The 20,464-nt window shown below is 37.9% G+C and overlaps 1 protein-coding gene across 4 annotated transcripts in view; it reads right to left on the bottom strand.

Annotated features, from left to right (window-relative positions):
- The window catches only part of LOC102221261 (poly(rC)-binding protein 3), a 62,185-nt gene extending 41,721 nt beyond the window's left edge, over positions 1 to 20,464 (bottom strand). For 2 of the 4 annotated variants that reach the window (XM_023337613.1, XM_023337612.1), the window contains exon 1: positions 20,168 to 20,463. The gene's annotated coding sequence lies outside the window, so the exon portion shown is untranslated. Of the gene's footprint in view, positions 1 to 20,167 lie in introns of all 4 variants that reach the window. The other 2 variants (XM_023337614.1, XM_023337611.1) reach the window with 2 other exon arrangements.

Genomic DNA, 20,464 nt, shown 5'->3' with positions numbered 1-20,464 from the left:
AGCTTGCTAACCATTACATTTACAAATGAATGAATAATATGGTGAATATGTATACAAACAAAATAAACCTCATATTGTTTGTTAACCCAAATTATTGCCGTTATTTCTGCCAAACGACTCGTCTTACTCCTGTGAGTGCATTCATCATTGTTTGACTCGTGTGAAATCACCTCTGGGCAAATTTATTCAGTCTTCCGAGGAGCTTTTATACTTTTAAATGACTGTATTGTACAGAAAGGAAAGAAAAAGGATTAATTTGAGTGTTTAACCTTAAATAATCTAAATTACCACCCAGGCTGAATAATCTCATCCTCAGAAGCGAGGAGGTGATCTGATCTCTTTTTGCTTCGGCTTTGGGGGGGAAGGGTGCAGAGTGCTCAGGTCCCCGGAGGTGAAACTCTATTAGCACCCAGCATGAAAGTCAATGAAAGGACCCCAGCGAGCGCCGGTCCCCTGACAGTATTAATGTTTAATGATATCTAAAAGGGCTAATTCCCCCAGCCCTCCCTGTTGCTCTTATCCTCTCATTAAACATCCTCGCAATGTCTTCACTTCCTGCGATTAGAGCGCTGACCCCGGCTGCTGAAGGACTCACTCTTCACCGATTATAAATTCATCTCGCTCCGGCTCTTTTCCTCCTCTTTTCAGAAACCGGAAATGTTAGCGAGGAACGGCAGAATAGGGCCAAATTAGAAAAATTATAAAGTGAGTTCATGCACCGGTCATCGCTTTTGTAATACATTTTGATCTCTGAATGACTCTCTACTCATTCAGTCAAACTGAAAGCTAAAAAAGGAACAAAAACAGAATATATAGGTTAGGCTAACTCACCAAAACTGCATAAAACTGATGCTACATATTCAAACCCACGATTCTTTTAAAGCATCTGATCAGAGTTTATAGCTGTTTCATTTCTTTGAGAAGGAAGAAACATAAATCTCACTTAGATCTTAGAAAACTTAGTAAGTTTCAAACCTGAAATTATTTTGGCATGATTTTCTCGAGATAATCAGTTTGCTAATGTGGTACCTAAGGCTAACAAGCTAGTTTTACATAGTCATCTGAAGAAATAGGCTTCTGGTTTTCTTTAAGGAGGAATTAATATAGTTTTTTAATGACTTGTACATATTTTATTGTTTAATTTTGCTGTCACTACATTTGGGATTGATAAGTAAAATCATGTTTAATAGACAATTACAGCATAATTATAGTCAAATTAGCTGCAGCTGATGGCCGTGGCCTCCCATCTCACACGCTTTCACACATGAAAGTGTGTGAAAACAGATGCACAAATATACAACCATACACCTTTGAAAAGCAGAAGTGAAGCCTCCTGCACAATTATCAAGAATGCAGCAAGTGGTTTCTGGAAAGTAAGTTAACCATAAAGCAATTGTCTTTCCCAGCAGCCATAGGTCCTGTTACTCTGCTGGGGTTGCTAGGTAACGGGGTGGAACGCTGCTGGGGTTGCTAGGTAACAGCTAGACTTTGCTGGAGTCACTAAGTGAAGAGCAGTTTTTGCTGATTTCTGACTCACCATTCGAAAGGTTTTTGAAACGACTCATTTTCTGACACCAGATAATATTAACTTATTGCTAAAAACTGTCTCTGTGTTTCTTTGAAATGCTTGGGTTGTTTTTAGAAGCAGTAGAAACCCAAAAATGTGAATTTTGCATAAAAGGTCTCTTTAAGTGTCAGAAAATATGCTGGCAACTAAATGAAAACATTACAGTAAGTAAAAATAATGTGTTGCAATGCTTTCTTTATTTCTTTCTTTCTCTAACCTGAGGCGTTCGGCTCCAGAATATAAGGTGACATAAAAAAAAACAGATGTTTCTCCCCTGGCAGAGAAAACCTTTAACGCGCCACCAAGCATGCACGCACAACATCAATATATCCACGAGGACACACAAGCTCACGCATTGCAGGCCAGCGAAATGTCCGAGGAAATGCTTATTCCCACAAACTCACTCCAGAGAGAACGCGCAGCACTTAAGTGGTCACCGTCAGGAGCTTAGCTGGCCCAGTGAGCATTTCTGAAACTGCTTGTTTGGTTAACTCTGTCAGCCAAACACACAGGAGCTTCATCATTCACAGTCCGACTCCTGGCTTCACTTTGAAGTCTTTGTGAGGAAGATGACTGGGCCTCGTCGTCTGTTAGGGGATTAGTTTATTGGGGAGCGTGCATCTTAACTGAAGCAGTTCAAGGATTTCTGCATCAGGAGGTTTTTTGTTGCTGTTGTTGTATGCTGACGCTGAATGAGCATCATGCTAACACCACAACTGAAGTGTTAGACAATCCTTACAGAGCACACAAAGCCGGAGTTTTCCCTTCATGGACAGTTTCAGGTTGCTGAAGTTCACAGACTTCTGATGCTGCAAAGATTGTTGAAAAGCAGCTTCTGTGGCTCGATGGAAAAAAATGTAAGAAAAACTCTGCAGCAACTGATTCAGTTTATTTATCGTCATCGCAAAGTCATAAGTCAAATACAGCGAGTTCAGAACCAAGTTTTTTCTCTTTCAACAATACACAAATGAAATGTATCAAATGAATTATAGACGTGAGGGAGGGAGAGAAGAAAGGAAGTGAAGAAGGAAAGAAAGTAAAACGATAAATTAAGGCATGAAGGGAAGAAAATAAGTGAGGGAGGAAGGATGGTCTACAGTTGTAAGCATTTTCTTCTGCAGCATCAGTTTGTTCTCATTAATCTCCAACTGGATAGTTTCAGTTTTACTAAAATTTACTATCGCTTTATTAAATAAAGTGTTTAACGTTTATCTGATTCTGTACAACAATAAAACAATACTGCAGCGTATGACCTCCTGATACACAAACAGAGCAAAACAGCTACAGACATTCACCTACAAACGTCTGTAAAAAACAAAGAAATTATAATTAGAGGTGCCGTATGTAGCTTCTATAAAATATAAAATGTAGCAATATTTTATTAAAGCTAAATACAAAGTTACAGTTTATGCTTCATAAACTGTCACTTTGTTGTGATAGTTTATGAGACAGTTAATGAGTGAAAAAAATTCAGCTCCTATACCGTCTCCCAGTTTGATTGACAGCATTAAGCCCCTCCTCCTGGCTCTGATTGGTTGTTTCTTCAGACAGCAAGATACATTTTTTTCACAGATTATCTGTGTCACAAACTTTCACAATATGGTGACAGTTTCAACAAATATATAAAATATTTTTACATATTTTTAATTTTTCTTATAAGAGTGACATACTTCAGCTTTAACAAAAGATTTATAACTTTTACATAATAAGCTGATAATATAAATTAAAAATGAAAATGATCAAGGTTTTTAAATGAAAAAACTTCCAGTGTGGTGATTGTTCTGTCTGTGATTCATTGAGTGGACCTGTCTGTCCTTCATTATGTCTGTTACTGGGACCAGATTAACCTTTCATCAGTCCCAGCAGGTGTTCTTCCTGTTTACTCCTCCTAGATAAAGTGTGCATTTGATTTGAATCTTAGCTACTAAAAACAAAAATAGGACATCTATGCAAAGAATTAACACAACAAACTGAGCAACCTTTGGTTTTTCACCTGTTATGTGGATATTCTGCATGCAGAGCTGCACACAGCGTGTTTCCTGCATGAATTGCAGGAAAGGTGCAAAAAGCAATCGACCAGGCTTCCTCTGGAGATGGAATTGCTAGCCGTAAATCTTGAACATGGACATATTTATGAGCAGAGACGTTTGCCTTTCCGCCGGCTCATCACACGGATTGTCTGCTGCTGGACTGCATGTTTGCTTTCTGCTGGCTACACACACACACACACCCACACACACACACACCCACACACCCACACACACACACACACACACACTGTTCCATCCTAAACAGGAATAATAGGTACATATAACTTTAAATTAGCTTTCGTAGACGTTCTTAATTGGCCTATCTAATGTTAGCACATGTTCTTTTGAAAGGCAGCGATGTCCAAACTTTTTACAACATGAGCCAAAATTGTCAAGTCAAAAGCCCTGGTGGGTCAAAAACATTATAAAAACTAAAATCACTGTTTTTTTAATGGTCAACAATAAACTAAGCCTATAATATTTTAGTTAAAGTGGACATATTTTACAAAATTCACATTTTGCTCACTTCTGTACTTCCATTTGGGTTTCTACTACTTAAGAAAAAACAACCACTCAGACATTTTTGTCAATAAGTTAATGTTAAGTTGTGTTTATTTAAAAATGACAGTAAATTTTTCAGTATATATTTATCAAAAATTATAAGTTATTTTTTCTTAAAATGTCAGGTAAAGTCTTTCACAGTAAACATGCTTTATTTAGCTGGACCAAGTGCAAAAATGACTCTTTGGGTTGTAAAGGGAAAAAAATCAAAAAGCAGAACAGCTATTAATATGGAAAATGCCTATTACAAATGATTTTTCTGTCATCGTTTTGGCGCCCCCTCTGGTTGTGGCACCCACATATAGTGTGAAACCCACATTTAAATATGGCTTTAATAATGATAACAAAATCCTTTAAATTCTCATGAAAGATTTATTATTTTAAGAGTTGTTTATTATTTTGGGTGAATTATTGTCACGACCAGCAGTTAAAGGGTTAACTTTTCAGGAAGAAAAACGCTAGCATCGCTCTTAACCAATGAGCTCTTTACAAGAGGCGCATTGTCCCGCCCACCACCTCGGTGACTTCCTCCTTCATTTCCGTTGCTACTTGATCGCTGAGCTGCTAACTGAACATGGAGACGGAGATTCACGGAAGAAGAGGTACACAAAGCAATATAAAACGAATCGTTAGCAAACATTGCTGATGCTAAGAATGGTTTTATGTATGTTTATTGCCAAAACGATGAGTTAAGTTCACCGATGTTAACTAGTTCGGTTCTCTGTGCTTCTGGTTGTAGAGTGTTGGAGGTTAGAGGAGGCGCCATTTTGTGCTGCTGTGCTGTCCTCTGAAGAGACCGGTGAGCAAATTATTTTACCTATTCGTTATTTATTTGCACTTTTATCAGTATACTGTTGAATAGAATGTGTATAGCATTTATTAAAGAAGTAGTTTACAATTTAAAATTTTATTATTTGTTTAAAAGTGTGATTGAATTTGTAAAAAATTAAGCCATTGAGAGAAGACTAAATAAGCATTTGAAAAAATGCTAAGATTGCTATGTTTATCACTATTTTCATTTGGAAACATGGTAAATGTTGCAGGCAGTACTTCTAAGTGCTAACCAGTTTGGAAATGTGATTATTTGAAAACGTATTGTGACTTTCGTTGGCATGTCGGGGTTTTTTGTATTAGATGATGTATGCTGGTAACTTGAGTGTTGCATGTTCTCAAACATTTATTGCAGTTGTTTGCAGAAGAAAGTTTAAAATTGTTTTTAAAATTCAAACCTTGAATTAGCTCTATTTTCCTGACAAGTTAGATTTTGACCTACATTTATAGCCATTTAAAGATCCAGTTCTTCAGTTTTCAGTTAAACAAACTAAAAATCAGTTTGAGTTCCTATTTATTTGTTTTAATTTGAGAGTCAAGATCAGAGTGCCTGGTTCTGAGATGATAATAATTCTCTGGAGAAAGCTGAGGCATAAAGCTGAGGAGATAAACATGTTTTATCTCCTTATTGAGGAATCAAGCTGCTTGGTAATGCATCTTAATGTAAAGAATAAAATCAAGTAATACTTCCTGTCAGAAAAAATGACTGGTCAACAGTTTGCAACCAGTCATCTATCAGATTTATTAAAGCTGGCACTTTTCATCCGCAGAAAAAATATGTACCAGTCAGGGGAAAACCAGCTGTGCAATAAGCACACAGAGGAGGAGTAGGAAGCCGTCTCATGATGCATGAAAAATATTTGGCTGACTTTGTGTTAATATGGTGCTGGGATGCAGTGGACGCCTTCAACAGCCTCATTGTAGGAATTATATTTTTGTCTAGGGAGAAAAATCAGAGTTTCTGAACTGGACACAACTCTGCAGGGTTGTAAATACAATCCGATTAAAATAATTTAAATTTACCTTAAAATCATATTAACACTACCTGTTTGTGGACAGTAAAAATTGCAACATAATAAAGTATTGTAGTATTTACCCAAATTTTTGGGGTATTAAATCGCATTGTGCGCGTGCACCAGAAAGTATCCGGTCTCCCCTGGAGCTCAAAGCGATACCCACACAGGAAGTTAACCACCAACCTCCCACTGACTGCGTCCGAATGTAAGTAGAAACACTTATTTACATTTATTTTATGTTCATATTGTAAATGTTGACTTATGGTTCAGAACAGTTGTCAGAGTGCTTTATGTAATGTACCATGTAAGCATTTGAAGCAGAAAGTTTAAATCTGTGACTACGGTTGCTTTTTTTGGGTGGTTTTAATCAAAAACAGGGATAAATCACTGTTAGAGGTAATTTTAATGTAAAACAGTCATAAGAGATGCTGCATCACTGGTTTGTGCTCACATGAGCTTGTTCTGTAAATTTGGTACCAAAATTTACTGGCGCCACAACATCTTGACTCTGTAACTGTTTGTTGGGGCGTAATGGCCGAACCGTTCCTTGTATTTCCTGAATTTTGTTGGTTGTTAGTTTGATGATAGAGAATGCTCTGTAATGACGTGAAACTAAAGAATCTCAGCGGTGAAGGAGTAATCATTCTAATTTTACTCCAGATGTTTCACCTGAATCACAGAACTGCTGCTTCTCCATAATGGCTAAGTTTATGTTGGCTGATTCTGTTTCTGTCTTGATTTACAGATCAAAAGAAACTTCTATAACGTCAAGAAACTGCCAGCAGAGGTAAAATGATTACAGAGGAACTGTAACTCAAGTAAAGGTACTACGAATAGGCCTGTCACAATAACAAATTTTGCTGGACGATAAATTCATGTTATTGTGTATTTAAACACATAACTTTGAATTTTGAATGGTCTTTTCAATGATTTTCTAATTTAAGACGAAGTTGTAATAAAAACTCAAACTAATGTTCATAATTTCAACAGATGATTAGGTCCTGACGTGTGTGCTCTTTCACACAGATGTTGCAGAGGATGAACACACTAGAATAACCATTATGAGGCCTCATTTATCACACACAGACTTTCAACAGCCCGTGAAATGATCAGACTCGGTTTACTTCACTTTTGTGCTGCAGGACTTTGCTCTGCGAACATTTACTTCCAATTATTCATGTTTCCAAAGAACTTGAGGCGCTGCAAAAACCACAACATTGTCTCTTTATCTCTTCTACCTTATCTCCTCATCTATATATTACCATGAAGCTCTGATAAAACACGTGAAAGCAATTATTATGAACTTCAAACAACAACAGTGTATGTTTATCTAGATGTCTATTTCTTTATTAATGCCAGTTCCTCATTACCGATTCTATGCTGCAAAAATACCCTTCTGAAAACAAGATAAAAAATGATTGAAAACAAAGTTTTTCCAATGTTACAGGTGAGAAAATCTGCTAGTGGAGCTAGTTCTTTTTATCAATGTTCAAATTTTATTGGCTTAAAATGAGCAACCCGTATGTTGCTGAAAAGTTGTTAGTTTACTTTAAATAAGATAAAAACTAAGGTATTTGCACCAGAAGTTGGGCAAAAATACTTGGTTATATTTTGTATTTGTATTGGAGTGTTTCAATGTTGAACATGCTAATAATGCAACACACACACACTCACAGACACACAAAGGCAATAGAAAAACACAGCAAGCGGAAAAATGCTGCAATCAAAATCTACAATAAAAAAATACAAATGAAAAACACTGCAACAAGAAATGGAATCGAAAATGTTTAACTTTTTTCCTGTATTATGACTTTATTCTAACATATTTATTTTTGTATTATTACAACTTATAGGTTTATTCGCGTAACATGTTCTTATACGACTTAAATCTTGTATTATTTTGACTTTATTCTCGTAAAATTGACTATTTTATTATTACGACTTTGCTCTCATTTTACAACTTCATTCTTGTAACACTGACTTTATTCTTGTAGTTTTAAAGCATTTTATTATCCTGACCCTAATAAATACTCTGCCATACGTTTCAGCTGCAGTAAAAAATTTGAGGCTTTTTTACGTTTTTACCAGGAGAAGCAGTAAATGTGAACGGTGCTGCATATTAATCAGTGCATGAACAAATTGCGTTTAAATTCCTTTTTGATCTTCATAAGCCTCATGTTGTTTTGAATCCATAAGTTCAAACAGTTTATAGATAAGACGTCCTTTTTGGTGCCTGTCCCACTGGGGAAACCATATTATATCAGACTGTTAGTCTTGTTGCTGAAAAGCTGCAAAAAGCTGATCGTACAATGAGATCCAGCATATTTATTACACTGTTTGCCTTGAAGGCATCTGGACAGCTCTGAAGCCCACGCGCTTCCAGATGAACAAAGGTCGATGCAGCAGAGGTGAGGAGTCGCCTTTATGCCGGCTGTAGTCTGGAGGAACATAGAGGCGCAGGTTTAAGATGTGTGTGTCTGCACGCTGTGTGTGTGTCAGGGGAAGTCTTATATCCTGTTGTGTTAAGCAGCATTTGACATCCTTGCGCTCTCCCAACGCAGAGCCTTTCGCTGACACGAAGACGACACCAAAACCCAAAAACTCTTTGATGTTCCAGCTTTTAAACGTTTAATCCCAAACAAGCAGCAGATTTTAAAACCCTCCTCAGTTTAAGAGTCTGTCTAGTTTTCCACATTTTTTCACCCACATGAATCCGTAGAGAATCATAGAGACCCGTTTCTGTTTCCCTTCCAAGCATTCAGATGTTCCTGTGATCAGAAACTGGTCCTGATCGACAGCTCTTCAGATATTGTGAAGATATCAGTTGTTTCTCTGGGGTTTGGCTGCTTGTTTGAGGCTCTGGAACGTCAGCATCATGCAGTGTGTGCAACACAGCGCCCCCAGTGGTGAGGCACATCTCATCACTCGCTTTTCTCCAATAAATTTAAACTTCATGCTGAAAATCAACATCTTTGACCATAAAAACCTTAAAATCAAACAACAACTAAGTGAACAAATGGATTTCTTACATGATTGTTAGTATTTGATTTGTCATTATGTGCGTTGAATAACTGCTCTAAAAACAACAAATAGAATATAATGGGTGAAAATAAATTAAGTTAAAGGAAAAAACCTTCATAAAGTTTGGAAATCTATTGATCAAGACCAACATGGCTGTTTGGAGGCAAAAAATATACATGATTCATAATTAGAAACCTTTTATAGAGATTTTTTGTAACTATTTTCAAGGTATATTTAATTATTTTGGAAAGAACTTAGACACAAAATTTGAAGAAGTTTCCCAAAAAGTCTACTGTGATGCAAAAGGATTGCAATGTTTATGGTTGTGGTTTGCGAACTGAACAGCTAGCTGCGCAAACCCTCACACACTTACCATAAAGATCAGTTCTGCTAATGCTAAAGCGCTATGTCAGCATTGTATTTCGTATAAGTTAATGCTAAAGAATGTGAGTAAGGAAATGGTCCAACAATAACGCCAACACAGATGTTGAACTTTATTTAACTGAAGGTTTATAAAACCACCAAGTAAATTAGCGCTTTAGAAATTATCCTAAAATTATCCAGGAAAAAAAGTTGAGTGAAGCTGGGCGCGCTAAACATTTTCAAAGTTAGCAGAAGCTCCGACGCACTAAACAGAAACTTCAGTTCCTCTAACGCTAAAACGCTACATCAATGTTGTATTTTGCGGAAGGTAATGCTAAAGAACGTGAGCAAGGAAACAATAGATAGTAAAGACTAAAACACAAATGTTGAACTTTGTTCTGTTCAAAACAAAGTTGGAGGAAGCTGGGTGTGCTAAACGTTTTCAGCATTTGCTAAAGCAGTAGAGGAAAAATTAGCTATTCTTTTGGCACATTAGTGTCCATCACTGGTCTCTGTGATGTCATAAAAATTATCCATGTATACAGAATACATTTCTGCTGATTCGAAGCAATTGTTTAGCTATAGCTAAGTGCTTATTTGAAATGTATTTTCTCAAGACGGCCTATGAAAAGTCTGGAGGTGACAAAGATGTGAAGACATGGTGGAGAGGAAACAAAGATGTAGAAAACTGGAGGCTCTCGCCGGCTCTGACACAGTTTCAGAGGTCCATTAAATGAATAATGGAGGAGGCTAAGAGCATTTCCTTCATCTTAATGTGGAAAGAGGAGAAAGAAAGTTTTCAACAAGGCTTTTATGTAATAAGGGGGTAACCTTCAAGACATGGGATCTCCGTATGATTGGATTGACTTATTTTACTAACTGTTTGAGGCACACATTCAAATTTCTCTCCACTTTCAGAGCTGTCCCCATTTTTCCGAGCATTTTTCCTGAAAAGAAAACTGGGAAAAGCGACCCATAGAAATGTTTTCTCAACCTCTGAAGTCCTTCCCTGCACCCCCTCCACCCCAACATCTGCTTAAGCTCACTTTTCGGCATTCCCGCTGACTTAGCATCCTTTTCTGCAGATGCTTCTGGAGCTGCACAAGAAGAGAAAAAACAGCAGTCTAAAAATAAAAATAAATAACAGCTTTGAGTAAAAGTGTGTCAGGGAAAGAGCGATGACTTCTGTTTTCTGAATTTCTACTGTCGAGTAGAAAAATGAGACTGAGATGAAGTTGAGAGTAAGAATAAAACACCAAAATATCTGCAGTTTCTGTTCTCTCGTCATGTACATAGATATCACTTTCTAATTATTTGAACTGTTCTTGATGTAACGACACATCACCGCAGATTAATCCATTTTGGATTTGAATTTGGTTGTAAACGATTACTTTAGTAAGGGATCTATTGATTATGATGATGATTAATCAAATAAAATAAATACATGAAATTTAATTTCATTAAGAAAGCTTTTCAATGCAAAATGTGAGGCGATTTAAACATCACATCAAGTTTGAAGTACGAAAACTTTAAAGTGTAAAAAGATGGGAAATGAAACGTTTAACACTTAAAAATTAAAAAGCAATCTTCATTATATTATACTTTGTTTAGTCTCAAGTTTGGAGAAGATTCTGTATGAACGATCACAGAAAAAAGTTGGTCCTCTGCAAAGAACAGCATCCATTAAGGAGGTTGATGCAGGAGTAGATGTTTCCTGCTGAGGTATTTGAGGACAAACTCCATTTCTATTGTGTAGTAAATGCACTGAGCCTGTTATCTTTTTTTTCTATTTAAACTGATCCTACTCTTTTAACACATTCTGTCTTTTTTTTGGCAGTGATTCTTTCTGTGCCTCAGTCTCTCCTTGGATGTTTGGTAGCGCTTAGCATTCGTCAACAGCTCATTGGTGGAAGTGAGAGCGTTGCGCAACACAAGTAATAATCCGACTGGAAAATGCCGCGCTAATTGGTAAAACATAAGTTAGCAAAGCTTCCAGGCATATAATTTGCCTTGAAGATTTTTTTTTAAAATCAAGTTTGAATCATTTGTCAAATCGTTACACCTCTAAGTCTGTCACCTTTGTGCATTGCACGGCCCATTTGCTTGACAACTGATGCATTGCTCTTACCACTAAGCAATTTTGCTTCATCTGATGGGGAATTTTGGATAGAATGGCTGAAACCAGCAAGACAATGATCCTAAGCTGGCATCCTGATTGGTTGAGGAACAATAAACCTGGTTAACATTAGGTTTCTGGAAAAGCCACCATCTCAATCCAAGGCAGAGTCATCTCAACACAGAATGTTATGTTGGTTAAAAATCCTAAAACTATTTGTACATTTCGTCTTATCTGGGCCTATGATTTTTGTATAAAGGAAAATGTTTGCAAAACATACATACATACATACATACATACATACATACATAAAATAAAACAGTTAAATATTTGGAACTCACCAAAAAAATGGCTTCTGCAACTGTAAGTCAGGCTCTGGCCAACTGTTTTAACTCCCGCATCTAAATAACTACCAGTAAATTTATTACTGCACTGGTGGATTATGCGTGATCAAATTTCTAATTAAATATGCATATTTTCCATAGTTCTTTTAAAATCAGTTGATTTAGTTAAAAAGTGTATCATGCCAGGAAACCAACAAAGTTGAACTAAATCTTAACAATTTTGTCCAGAAATGTGTTAAAATAGTTTACAAACTGCTAAATCAGCTCAGGATGTTCATTATGTTTTCTTCCATTGTGTCGGCTGAATCCTGAAGCGTCCACAGTTTCTGTTTTGGCCTCGGCCACCAACTGGGACCAATCTGTTGGTCAGGTGGGGCTCAGCGGTAAGCAGCCGAGGCCCATCCTGCCAGCTCAGAGCCGCTCAACACATAAAAAAAACACAACCCGCTGCAGAGCAAACAGTCCATTCTGAACGTTTCCAAAGGGAATTCATTGTTCTACAAATTGTAATATTTCTGTTTCGACTCGGGCAACATTTAGATGGAAATGTTTTCAGGTTTGTATCTGACAGGAATTAGAATAACCTTTCTCACTGCAGCCAATAAACAAGGACAGTGATGCAGAAACTGACATGCTGCCAGCGCCGTGCATATGGAAAGGCAGTAGACAGGAATAATGTACAGTTATGCACAAAATCTTTGAGCTACTACAATTTTTTTTAATGTTTGTCCCATGTACCCACTGTTTAGGGTTTCTGAAGGACGTTTGGCCTTTTTTCACTCCTTTTCCATGCAGGGTGTTTTTGTAAAATCTGAGCTCTGACCCAATAACTGACGGTTAGCCACTTTAATCCAACTCCAGTTTGTTTTTCTAGAAAGTTCGGTTCAGTCCGGTGAATGCGCTACTCAACTGTGACTAAAATAAAAAAATAAAACGCTCTGTTTGGATTGAAGTGAACTATGTTGAGCACCTAGCGGACCGGAGACCGCTCCTAAAGCTGGAAGTGGACTATAGTGCAATGCATTCTGGGTAAATAAAACCAAAACAAACACTAGCAGGAGAAATGACTTGTGGTCTTTTACCAAAGAAAAGAAAAATCCTACAAAATTTAAAATCTGACACTACTCCATTTTTGTTAACATTTTGTGAAAAATGACATCGCGTTAAGTGTCTTCTTCACAGGTTTGTGTAACTTCCTTCTTTGGTTAATGGTGCAGCGCCCCCACAGGCCGGGACAGGAACAGGTTGCTCAGAGTTTAGAAAGAGATCAAAACTGCAACATTTGTTTAATTTTCTATTTCTGCAGTTCGCTTTCACACTGCATTGTGTCAAACAAGCCAAACACTTTCAGCAAGTCAATGAAAAATTGGAAAAATATAATTTTTGACGAGCAGGAAATAAGGTTTTTGCTCCCAAAGACTGATTTAAAAGGACTGAAAAACAATAAATGATCATTGGAAGGACAATTCATCTCTCAGGGCTTTGAATGTTTACAGTCGTCGTCCTTTTGCAAGACCAGTTGGACTCAAACCTTTAACTTTCCTGGCTTCTGTATTGAAATGTTTCTTCTGTTTCCTATTTTATGAAACTCACTCTTCCTACAAATAAACGCACACATTAGTGCTTCAACCTCTGCACATAGTTGGAATGCTGTTCTCTCTCCACTTATTTTCTGCTTTGTGCTCAACTACAGGGTCGGTGTTTGGGTAAAATGAGTGAAAAATATGTAGAAAAGCACCAACAGTCCTATCAGAAATCCTTGATGTTATTAGACAGTGAGAAGGAAGCATGAGAAATCAGCCAAATTAAAACTTTTGCGCAGCAGCTCTTATGTTAAATACCACAGAAAACCTCTAATGTATTTATTCCTGCATTCCCTCCTGACTGTTGGACAAGACTGCCCAAAGAGTGGCCCGGGGGCCATTTGTGGCCCCTGACCCCATTCTAGAAGAGTATAAATTTGGCCCTCGAGCGCAAGCTGTTAATGCAGAAGGACACTTAATATTTATTTAGGACAAATCTCACACATTCACTTAATTCATTAAAATGGAAAATATTATATACTATGGAAAGTTTTACTCTTTTATAAAGCAGACTTTTTGCTTTCTGCTAATGCGCTAATAGTGGAGGCAATTTCTTTGTTTTGCTAACTTAGCGCACTTAGCTTCCTTTAAACATTTTTTTGCTTAAATTCTGATGCGCTAATTTGCTTGGCTGTTTTGTAGACATTCAGCTGAATAAAATGTAACATCTGTGTTGAAGTTTTGGTTTTCAATGTTTATATTCATGCTCTTATTTTGAAGAGGGTGAAGACTGTTTACACAGCAGTTCCATTTCCTGTCGTCACGTTCTCTATTTTGTCCCAGTAACTTTATTTCAAACCAGAAAAGAACGAAATAAAACATGTAAAATAGAGAACAAGACTTGACCATGAATACAATACCTAAGATCATAAGGGAACATGTAATTTAGCACTTAGCTTAAGTTAAAACTTTAGCATTAGCTTCTGATATATACTGTGTTGCTGTAGCTTTGTAGCTATAGTGAAACTAATGTTTGTGGTAATTCCTTTTGGGTTAGTGCCGCTAACTTTATAGTTAACGGCACTAACAATGATTGGATCACAGTAAATAATGTCCTGGCTGTCTGAATCAGCGCGTCGCCGATCTGTTCACCCTCTCAGACAACAGGTTTGCTCTCTGCGAGGGCTGTCACCTGGTTCCCACTTGCTCAAACTGAGAATGAGAAAAGTGCAGAAATCAGAAGGGGAGAGCGAGGAGCTGACGTTCATCACTCGAGTGCCGAGGCTTAGCCTAAGAGGCTTGAATAATCAGTATGCTAAGCTGTCAGGGCGTGCGCTCACACCTACCACACGCTTACCAACTCCTGGGCGCTTTTTAATCAAGCAAAAAAACGGCAAGAGGCAGCCGACAGCGCCGAGAGATGAGCTTTAGAATATCTCTTACACTATTCACTGACATTAACAAACGTAAGCTGCAGACGCGCCTGTTTTTTTTCCCAGTTTCCTTTACTGTCTTGTTTCATGTGCTTACTTCATTAAATAATGTTCAGTTCTTGTGGTTAAATGTTTAAAAAATGTACTTCTGCCATGCAGCGCTCCTCCACTGGCCTGCAGGACCTCAGTGGACTCAGAAGGCTCCATTCATCAGTTGAGCTGAGTCATCTCAGAGAAACTGTGGCAATAATGGATAAATAATTGCGCTGCATTCACATACAGTGACGTAGCTGCACCCTGTTCGAGCTGGGGGCATTCAGAGGTCAAACCTGTATGGAAAGGAGAGCTAAAAGTCGTTTTCAACTCGCTGCATTAAATGACCTGATGTTTAAAGTCAGTGACGATTTACAGATGATTCCAAACTCATCTCTGAATATTTGTACAAAAATAAGGCATTGTGTCGCTCCACTATCAGCTGATTGGAGCTTCCTTGTCATCTCTGCTGGAACTTTAAATCCGAATGACGTTATCTGTTCAGATTGTAACGGGAGCACTGAACCCGTCTCTGCGTGCAAACCGCAGGAAGCTTCTTCACTGCTTATCAAATGTTAAACATCTGTGGATCTGATGCGGTGCTACGTTCGCCTCTTCCTCATGATGAATCGGTTTAGTATTTAGTCTTCAGACAGATGACTCTACCCAACTCATGGTAACTGTCACTCTACAATCTGCATCGTTAGCTCAAAACAGTATATGATTTAAAGAGAATAACCAAAAGATTAAAATGGTTTAATTTCATTTTGCTTGGCTAATTCCGCTGCTATTTTCTGTAAATAAAAAAAAATCACACTATTTCGCCTGTATACAATAATCAAACATGAAGTAGTTGATTTGTTTCCCATGAAGAGATGGCATACAGGGCTGTACAGTCTGATAACCCCTTTAATCTTGTAGATCTACATTTTATCAACGTATTTCTTTTAGCGCATGCAAAAATGAGCTAACGGTGAGGATCATGCAGTGACAGGCAATCTTCCTAACTTTATGTAGTTGAATACAAGCCAGCATTAGCACCGCAGCAAAGAACAATCAGTTTTAGCTTTATTTCTGTGTAAAAGTAACTAGTATATCTTGTAATCATTCCTGCTCATTAAAAAAGAATAGTTGATGCTTCAAGGAGGAAGGAATGCCTCTCCTTCCCTTTCAATTGATGTGTCAGCTGTTCTCTAACAGAGCAACGCTGTAAACGTAAAAAACAATCCTTTCCGACAATAATTCATTCCAGAAATCAAGGGCCGGCGGTGCGAGGCATTACTGAAATTGAACGCGACACCTTCTAAAAGTCGAAGCCATCCAGGAGAATTATGGTTGGTGAAATCTGAGGACCATCCTGTCGACGAGGAGCAACAGAGTGATGTAATTTAAGCTTGTGAAGGTTTCAGAGATCAATCAGAAAAGATGGAGGGTAAATGGAGGCAGGCTGAGAAACAAACTGTAGTGCAGTAGCTCCAGCCTTCCCTGCTGCTTCCCCAGCACCACTCTGGGTGGTGAGGGATGGTCATGAACAGGCGGCCCCCTCTGACCCGTCTGCTATTTTTATACCCGCTAATACAGGGGTTGAAGGAACCAGCTTAACCAGTGAAGACAAGAAAATATTGTTGTTGGCCTCAACTTCACAGCCAGTAAAACCAATCGTGCGAACATGTTGAGGAAAGCTGAGGCAGAATTAGCTTCGTGTTATTTTATAATAAACTTGGAGCTCCAATAGTGTAACTCAGGACATCCTGCAGCCTGTGTGTTTTCATCAGTAAGTCCATCAAGTTTATTTGTATGGCACATTTTAGCAACAAGACGATTCAAGGTGCTTTACATCATAAAAACAATTGAAACATTGCCAAGTGCCGTCATTACTGACAAAAATGTTGGTCAGTGTTTCATTTATTATCTATATTATCATCTCTTAACAGCTGAGTTTTTAGTCCAGATTTAAAGGAAATCACTGTTTCGGCTGTTTTACAATTTTCCAAAAGTTTGTTTCGGATTTTTGCTGCAAATCTACAATAATGTTTAATATTTATTTTAATAATATGTACAAATGCACGATTACAAAGACTGAAAGTGTTAAAAGAGAAGCAGTTTCTGGTGAGGAATCACATTACAGATGTAGATAAAAATCGATTCCATAAAGAATTGCTGTTGGTTGTCCTGGAAGTCCTGAATCACTTCAAAATGCGCTATTGATTTTAAAATACACTTACGTTGTACGTCTTTGGCACTCTTATTTATGAGGTATAGATCATTATGCTAGTCTCCTTGACCATAATCCTGATATTGTTTTATTTAAGAAAAAGCAAGGTAGCAGTGCTAACCTACTACTGGTAATTTAAGGTACAGAATTTTATTCCCAAACCTATTTTTTTAAATAGAAACTGATGGAACCTTACAGAATATTTTTTAAAAAGTCCTATTTGTTTACACTTGTCAGTCAATTGAAGCACAATCTCTAGACCGTTTGAATAGAAAAAATGATTTCTGAATTGAATTGTGACCCTAACAATTGGACTAGTATCGATAGACACTGAAGATTTGCATCTCTAAATGCAAATAGGACAACTCCATATAATTAATTTCCACTAAAAATGGCAACTTTTGAGTCTGTTAAGGAGGTCAGAAAAGTGTTTACAAGTAAACACTGGACAGACAGTCCAGGTCTGTCTGTCCAAGCAGGTTCGCCCTGAGAGCAAACCGCAGCATGCTAACAGAAGTCTCTTCATATGGTGTATTTGGTTTTCTCCAAACATGGTGCTTCACATTAAGGCCAAACATCTTGACTTTGGTCTCATCTGTGCCAAAGATTCTGATACAAAAACCTTCACGTTTCTTTCGGATCCTGTTTCACAAACTTCTGCAGCCAGAACAGTCTTTCCTCGTCAAATTTTCCAAACTATTCAGTCCTACCATTGACCTTCAACAAGTCAGTCCCGTCCACTTTATTTACATCAGACAAATTCACAATGAATGTCATCTTCTAGGTTCTTTTCAAGAAAATATGTCCAAAAAACCTAAATTTTACCGATTTATCATAAAGGTATGTAAATTACAATCATTGACTTGCAGTCCATTCTAGTACCAGGCAGTCTAATTCAATTTATACTGCAGGGGTCCCCAAAGTCGGTCCTGGAGGGCCGGCATCCTGCATGTTTTAGTTCTCTCCCTGGTACCAACAACCTTTTCAGGAGGTCAGTGTTCTTCTTAGGCCTCTAATGAGCCATCATTTGATCCAGGTGCGTTAAACCAGGGAGTAAACCTGGACAAATTCATCCTTCAAAATAAAACACGGGGAAACAAAAACCACATTTCACTTCCCTTCAACAGCAGGAAAATAGATTATCACAAATTTAGAGGTCAGATATCGTTTGTCGGTCTGTCTCCTGCGGCTGCCTGTTGATCCTCCTGCTGCCTGTCATAACAATGACTGTTCCAGTTGGATTAAAGCAGATTTCACATCAACTGCTGATTAAAACGTAAAGTTGGATCACTTTGCAACAGCTACCATCAAACTCTGAGCCAGATCCTTCCAGGAAACTCCCGCCACATTCGGAGCGCAGAGTCAGGCCAGCGGGAAAACCGGAACGGTTCGAAAAGGCCAGGACACAAAGAGCCAGCTGCTTCCCTGCAGAGCGGCGGCTCTGGAGGAAGCGGGGCTCACGGTTCGCTGTGGGGGTTTGCTAATAGTCCAGCTACGTCACACAATAAGGGAAGAGCTATGAAAACGCGTCTTTGACTTAATCCAGCTTCCCTCAGTGTTACTAAGGTAAACTAAATTTACTAAACTTAATTTATTCTAGTGAATTAAATACACTAGATGGAGCTTCAACTGGAGATTCATGAGGCTCTGATTACATCCATAAAATGTCAAAAATAAAAGGAATTTCAGTCGAATAAAGTATTGGTTCAATCGAAAATTTCCAAGAATATATCACTCCAACATATTTTCAAATTTACATTGACTCGCTTTCAGCTTCTCATGTTTCACTCATGAGTGACACATGTTCAGTTTTCCAGCAGTCTGAGAGGAACGCCTCGTAAACCCCGAAATCTGTTTCACATACATTTATCTGATTTTATTTGTGTTGTATTTGCTAAACACATTCAATAAATTTATAAATGTTTTAATCTATTTATAGTTTTTATATATTTTATTTGAATACAGTTAAAATAACTTTACACATAACATTTATATTAATGAATTTTTAAAAAATATTTTTGCATTCATTTAGATTTACACAATTTAATTTACATTAAATTTTTAATTAAATAAATACCTTAAATTTAATGTTACATTTCAATTTATATTCTGCTGTAATCATAGTTTGTATTTATTTAATATTTTAATCATTTATGAAAAATTAATAGTTAACTTTATTTAGAAATATTCTTAATGATATATTTTCATATAAGTAAAATTTAAATGAATATATAAATGTACTTAAAAAAATTGCAAAAATTTTAAAAGGTGAGTTTTAATGTTCTAAAATTTATAAACATAATAAGCATAAAATTAAAGCTGAGTGAAATAACAATGAACAAAATTCAAAATGGAAAAAATCTTCCTTTTTTATTCATTAATTTGTCTTTGCAGGAATTTGTAGGGAGCAAAAAAAAAAAATCAGCTTATTTTTCTAGTCTTTGCTAAGGTCCAATTTTCAGATTTGATAAAGTGGCTTTAAAATCTCTTGGCTGGCAGTATTGATGTCTAAAGCACTTCAGTATAATCACACACACACACACACAGAGCACTTCCCCTTCCTGGTGGAGTGCAGGATGTGCTGCTGAAGAACTAAGCAGTTTTTCTCCTCCCTGCTGCTGCCAGGAATGCTTTATGAGCCGCGTTAATATCGGCGATCCGCTGCCAGAAGGATTGCCTGATTCAATCAAGCGTCTCACTGCCTTGTAAAGTCATTACGCTTTGTGCAACGTCATGCGTTCTGGAGCCGACCAACAGCCCTGTGTTTTATCCCGCCGTTTGGAAGTGGCCGCAGCTTTTCCAGGAACGGTAAATAACCGGGAGAAACAGAAGCTTTTCCTACTCAATCGCTGCTGCTGCCGGCTGAAAGTTAGAAAATCTCTGGGAATGTGCATGTGAGGAAGTTTATATCTGAATATCAAAGGGAGGAGGGAAAGCACTGTGACCTCACTGACAGCATCTCCTGGAACTGTGTCACTTTGCCGAAGGGAAAACTTGGACTATGCGTCCGGAAAAGGCGAAGATGAAATGGAATATTTTTGGACAAATAGTGTAAGAGAACTCCCAAAGGAGAAAAGCAGTCGAGCACTGAAGGTTGGAGAAGCAGAGACTTACCTGTCGGGGTGGTGGTTGGTGGGACGGAGAAGTGAGGAGAGTCAAAGGGTCCCGGGGCGGTTCGGGTGGATGGGGGTCCCGGTTCGGGCTGGAAACAGGACTGGAGGGTGGTCCAGGTCAGGGGAGGAAGGATGGAGTGACAGGGAGCAGGGGGGAGAAAAATAAACGCCGCTTGGCTCTCCCTCCCTCTCTCCGTTTCTTCCTCTCTCCTTCCGACACACACACTCACACACACTCGCTCAGAGGCAGAACGCTGAAGTCACTCAGATAAAAGCCGGAGAAAGACTCTTTACATTT

The sequence above is a fragment of the Xiphophorus maculatus genome, chromosome 7, assembly GCF_002775205.1.
Source record: "Xiphophorus maculatus strain JP 163 A chromosome 7, X_maculatus-5.0-male, whole genome shotgun sequence".
NCBI lineage: Eukaryota > Metazoa > Chordata > Actinopteri > Cyprinodontiformes > Poeciliidae > Xiphophorus > Xiphophorus maculatus.
Note: the sequence above shows the minus strand (reverse complement) of the source record. Positions and strands in the feature narration are given on the sequence as shown.